This window comes from Rhinolophus hipposideros (assembly GCF_964194185.1).
Source record: "Rhinolophus hipposideros genome assembly, chromosome: 25".
NCBI lineage: Eukaryota > Metazoa > Chordata > Mammalia > Chiroptera > Rhinolophidae > Rhinolophus > Rhinolophus hipposideros.
This window is the reverse complement of record NC_138071.1, coordinates 11,675,046-11,681,045: the sequence shown is the minus strand read 5'-3', so window position 1 is coordinate 11,681,045 and position 6,000 is coordinate 11,675,046. Positions and strand designations below refer to the sequence as shown.

Below are 6,000 nucleotides of genomic sequence, written 5' to 3'. Positions count from 1 at the left end.
CACGAGACTGAGTAACTACCTGGCTCTGGATAAAGACCATGGTTTTGATAACTAAGTGACTTACATTTGATATTGCACCCTGATCCCAGACCATCCTCTTTCATATGTGTTACCTTACCCATTGAATATTTTATCACTTTATAATAGGCACTCCATCTTATTTTCCTCTATTGGAGTGTAATTTAGAAAACTGACCTCATTCAAAAGACTATCATATCAATATGGCGGCACTTAGGATAAAGTTCTTGGTGTCTACCTTTCAATACAAAGTGGCTGATGGCAGTGGGTGCTGCGGGTCCCTGGGGAGCTGCCCCACAGCCGCCTCATCGCACTGACATGCACAGCATTCTCTTCACGGAAAGCGTCCCTGGTTTGTGAGTCGGATCATTTTTATGCCAAGAAGATTTCAGCCCTTTGACTATTTCACATTTCATTCTTTTAATTAGAATTAGATAGGACTCCCACATTAAGGTTTTTACATTATTATCTTAAATATATGTCACATAGTCCGTAGTACAAGATATCAGACTTCATCCTATTTCCAATTTAATTCTGCATGTATTGTTGATGTAATAGAAAAGTTTCATTAGAAAACTTAAAGATCACAGAAGATGTAAGCCATTCCAATTAATGGGTTAATACGATGTCTTCACAGCACTGGACAGTTTAATTATCACAATTAGGTACTGAGTTCTTTACCTGCCATATCTGAATACAGTTACCTAGTAGTCATATCTGTCTATTTTTCAAACCTATGTTAATTACGATGAAATACCAGAGAATCATAATAATGTATAGAAAAAGAAAAGAGAAATGATTTAATTTGTTCAATTAACTAGTTTTATTATTGTACCTTTAATGATAGGACATCAATATTCTCTAATACATACATAAAATTTTCAATATTTAGACCATTAAGAATCCCTTGATAAATGAGGTCCCCCCATTTATCAGATATGGTCTGGTTCTTTCCATGTTTGTTTTCTGTACTCAGTGCCAGAAAATACCATCATTCTCATTCATTACACTTTTTTGAGTGAATAAATACATATGTAGATGAAGAAAATTAATGCCAGTGGCAGTAGCTTGCTCCCTTTCACCAAGCTAGCTATAATCCTAGCATGTCTCATATAAAATAACAAACTATTAACAATGATACAGAATTTGAGCAAGGTTGGCCAATTATTTTTAGGAAAAGTTGGATATGAGGAAATGAAAGAACTAGCCATGGAGCGAAAAATAAATACATCATAAACCTATAACAGATTGCTGGAGAAGAAAAGCTTGAGTTGGGCAATGTGTAAACATAAACTAGTTTGAGAGAATCTATTAAAACAAATAACTGGATATTTGGGATATATACTTAGATTTAATAAATAAATGTGTTTAACTCTTCACTGTTAAAATAAATTATTCTTTGTACAATGTTCTGTCTCTTTATTAATACTTTAGTGTCTTCATTTTCCCAGTCTCGTTCATAAGAAATTTCTAATAATCATGTACAGGGGCCCCTGGTGGCTCAGGCAGTTAGAGCTCTATGCTCCTAACTCCGAAGGCTGCTGGTTCGATTCCCACATGGGCCAGTGGGCTCTCAACCACAAAGTTGCCAGTTCAACTCCTCGAGTCCCGCAAGGGATGGTGGGCTCCTCCCCCTCTAACTAAGATTGAACACAGCACCTTGAGCTGAGCTGTGGCTGAGCTCCTGGATGGCTCAGTTGGTTGGAGTGCAGGCTCTCAACCACAAGGTTGCCAGTTCGACTCCCGCAAGGGATGGTGGGCTGTGCCCCCTGCAACTAGCAACGGCAACTGGACCTGGAGCTGAGCTGCACCCTCCACAACTAAGACTGAAAGGACAACAACTTGAAGCTGAACGGCACCCTCCACAACTAAGATTGAAAGGACAACGACTTGATTTGGAAAAAAGGCCTGGAAGTACACACTGTTTCCCAGTAAAGTCCTTTTCTCCTTCCCCAATAAAATCTTTAAAACAAAACAAAACAAAAAAACAAACAAAAACAAAACCATGTACAGAAAGCAAGTACTGTATAAATACTCTCCTATTATCTTTGCACTTGATCTAGTTAGGGCTGTCCCAAGTCAGAGATATTTCATTTAGGAGTTTTTGAAGATGCAGACATCATATTCTGTGTTAATTATATAAATAATAATAATAATAATAATAATAATAATAACAATAATAAAATAAATAAAATTCCAACCAAAAACTATTTCCAAATTTTTGGATTAAGACCCAATAAGATTTTGTCTTTTGCCCACTGAGTAATTCGTACTTCATTTTCATGTAAATTGGAAAAATAATATTGTGTGGGATGGGTGGTATTTCCAGGAAACAAAACAACATATTAGGCTCTTTTCCAAAAGCATTTAAGATTTCAATATAATTGCAATTCTCTGTCTTACATGAAAGTTATAGATGATTTTCTTTTATGTTTTTTGGGGAAAGAAGATTAAATGAACAATTCATTGCCTTATGTGTATAGGGATGTTTTCCTATTCTTTAAAATAACTAAGGTGCTTTGCACAATCTCCGTGATACTTTAAATGTGAGATTCAGATAATAAATGATCTAATAGTTCCATATATTCCAGCAATACTCAAATAACGTCAATTCTTGCATGCTGTGTTTATCAAATTTCTAACATATGGGGCTAAGAAAGGACACTGTCAAAACAGCTATAAACTCAGACATATTACCAAACTCCACATGAAAATTGGTTTAGAACTTCTCTGCTGATGTCATTCACAAAACTATTAATTTTAGGAACAACTAGATACTAACTAGCTAGTAAATAATTTCTAATGCAGTAAGAGTACTCTAGCTGAGACAGTAGCCAAGTATTTATTGAAGCCTAAATAGTTAGTTGTAGAGGAAAAACAGCAGCTTCAAAACTGTTATTTTTTTTCCATGTTCTCTAGATTATGACATTTGAATTTAATTTTGAGAACAGATTGCACCTTAACTTTGGGGAGGAAGGGAATGGCTTCTGGAGGGTTTTTTCTTTTTTTTTTTTTTTTTTCTAATGCAAAAGTCACTATTCTTGTCTGGAAGGAAACAGAAGTAAGAAACAGTTAATTAATGGAAATAGGCATAGTCATGAAAAGTTTGTTTTCTATTAGATGAAGTTACCTCTGTGAGATGGTTTACATTCAGGGAAATAAATACAACAAAGTAACATACAACAATGAAGGAAAGCTCTTATTTCCTGGCTAGAATCTTCAGAAAAACGAGGGTCTAGACTTTAGGAAGGGTGCCTATGAGACAGGGCCAGCCACTCCTATGTAGCTGGTGACCTGGCCTCTTGCAATGGTACTAGTAGGCTTCCAGTAGGAGCTGTGGGGGTACAAGACTAGAAAGATCCATTTTTCTCTTCTTAATGTACTTTTTGAATTTTTTTATCTTTCTCTTGTCCCTAAGATTTTGGTAATTTTTTTGCTAAAAGTAAAAGCCAAGTGTGACAGTTCTTTAGAGAATGAAGAGAAAGGTTTGTGTTGTCTTTTAGGATAACACAGTGTGAAAAAGGGACAGTATTTGAGTTTGACTTAACTGCAGAATAGAAGACTACCAGGGTAGAGAGGGAATAAGTGATCATCAGGCTGAGTAAAAGACAGATGCATTTGTTGGGCTTTTTCAAAAATAGGAAGGGGACAAGCCTTGGCTTTCTTTGACCAATTATGATGAAGGCAATTTGGGTATGAAAGAAGATGATCCCTAAAGGCTGAAAAAGTTGAAAATGGGTTATGCAGGAATAGCTGGTTCAACAGATAAATTATTTAAACTGAACTGAACTGTTTGTTTCAAAAAAAAAAAAGGTCGTTGCTTAAGTGAACAACGAGCTAGTGCATAGTTTGTTGATGTTTAATAAATATGTCATTGTTTATTGAAATAGCTAATTTTTTTGAAAAATAAATAATCATGTTGAGTTTTGGTATACTGATTTATGTGCAAAGTACATTTTAATCACAAAGGATATTAACTGTGAGACAGAGTTACATGGAACACAATAAGTAAGCATTCTATGATTAATGGATTCAAGGATTCAGTTTGAAGAGAATGAGACTAAAGTATACCCCGCAGGGCTTAAGGCATTAGGACACCAAAGCTTTGCTGATAAAAACAAAGCTATGTGATTAATCAATCTATTAATTCGATTAATGCAGCCAGTCAACCTTGATAATATGGGGAGAATCTTTTTATTTTCCTCAACAGCAACTCTTTTTTTTCTGTAATTGTCCTTAATCATTCAAATAATTGAATCAGCTATTTTATTTTGCTTGAGTGAGTTTTCTTGACTTATTTAGTTTATTCTGTATAACTTAAGTATTGAATTTCTGGAGGTGTTTTACCATATGCCTTGCCTTTGTCAGTGGTCATCCAAAAATAGTTCTTGTGAGATGATTTTTACCATAAACTATGTATAATTATCTGATTTTCCCCCTTACTTCCTCTTATTAGTATAAGTAAGTTCTATGATAATCAACCATAGATTGTGACCTTGATTTTCCTGTCTCAAATACCACTTTATCTCCTCCATAAAATTTTCATTTAATTTGTCTATACGTTTATCTTAATTAGTCTTCAGTTCTTTCAATTAAGTATATCTCTATCAATGTTTGCTGTGACTAGCACAAGTGGTGGATAACGGTGCTATTTTAGGGAGGTATGAGTCAGATAACTGCAGCTCCAGGAAAGCTGTGTCTTCCTCTGCTCCTGAAAGTCCAAGGACCAAGAGGACAAATGAAGTTATTAGAATGAGAGTTCTACTTTCATGAGAGACGCAGGATCCAGAGTTGTTCCTCAAGTTCAGTTAAGTGGTCATTAAGACTAAGTTACATGTTTAAATAACAGTAAATGAAAGTGAGATCTTTATGTAGAAACCCTCTAGATTTTGGTGAAATATTTTATTTATTTAAAGTAGATTATGAGGTAGATTTATGACATTTCAATCACACAGAAATTTAAGAAAAAGGAAAGTTGCTGCTCTAGCTGAGAAAATGTAGGAGAGTGGGAGAAAAATAACCCCACACTTACCAGCATTTGATTGTCATATTTCTGTTGTTTGCATGGAAATGGAGATAATAATATGAAAAAAAGTGGGAGCACATTCCCCCCCCATGGTCATAAAGCTCTTAGAAACTTCTCCCCAAATGGAAATTACATATATATATATATATATATATATATATATATGCTTTATAGAGGAAAACCATTTCTGATGGTGAGACATAAATATACTTAGACATTCATATACATAACTTTTCTTAATATATATGATTTTTGTCCAGATCCTACTTTATTTTCTCTGCATTCTCTGTGGTTTTCTGATCCATCTCTACTTTTGTACTTTATAAGATTCTTGAAGAAATGCTGTTTGCTTTATTACTATAAATTATCATTCTATAACTTTCATCATTATTTTTCTTTCTTACAAAATGGAACGAGTTTGATACATCCAGCTAACTCCCATTTTTTTTTTTTTTAAAGGTGCTAGTAGGGAGCTACAAGAGAAACAAAATATACAGGCTTAGCAGAAACATTGTTTTGAATCGTAAATGAAAGCCACAGAAACACTTTTTTTTTTTTTTTAGGTAAACCCCTCAACAGACTTTAGATTTGCAAGGGGTGTTCAAACAGATTTTACCCAGTCTGTCTTTTACCAACCTCAGCGATCTTACAGAGTTGCTTAAGCTGTTGCATCAGAGCTGTAGGGTGTTTGCCTGACGTAAGGCTTAGCTGTAGAAGGTTGAGAAAGACAGACATTGAATTTACTGTAGGTTAAACTTCAGCCTGAACCTCTGGTTGATGAGGACAGCCTCTTCTCAAGGTTCCAAATGGGGAGCAGAGCAAAAACTTCTTTTCCTTCAGTTACTTGAGTGGTAGTTTCTTTGTCCAAACCAAAGTCAGTTGTGTGTGATAACCCTAGATCCTCCAACCTGTCTGAACCACTCCCCGCCTGATGCCTTAGGCCCTGGAATAAATAG

At 35.1% G+C, this 6,000-nt stretch overlaps 1 pseudogene across 1 annotated transcript in view; it reads left to right on the top strand.

Annotated features, from left to right (window-relative positions):
• Window positions 1–276: 276 nt before the first annotated feature.
• The window catches only part of LOC308492850 (5' exonuclease Apollo-like), a 56,448-nt pseudogene continuing 50,724 nt past the window's right edge, over window positions 277–6,000 (top strand). The window contains exon 1 of the transcript in view: window positions 277–370. The product of the transcript in view is annotated as a 5' exonuclease Apollo-like (transcript). The remainder of the gene's footprint in view (window positions 371–6,000) is intronic.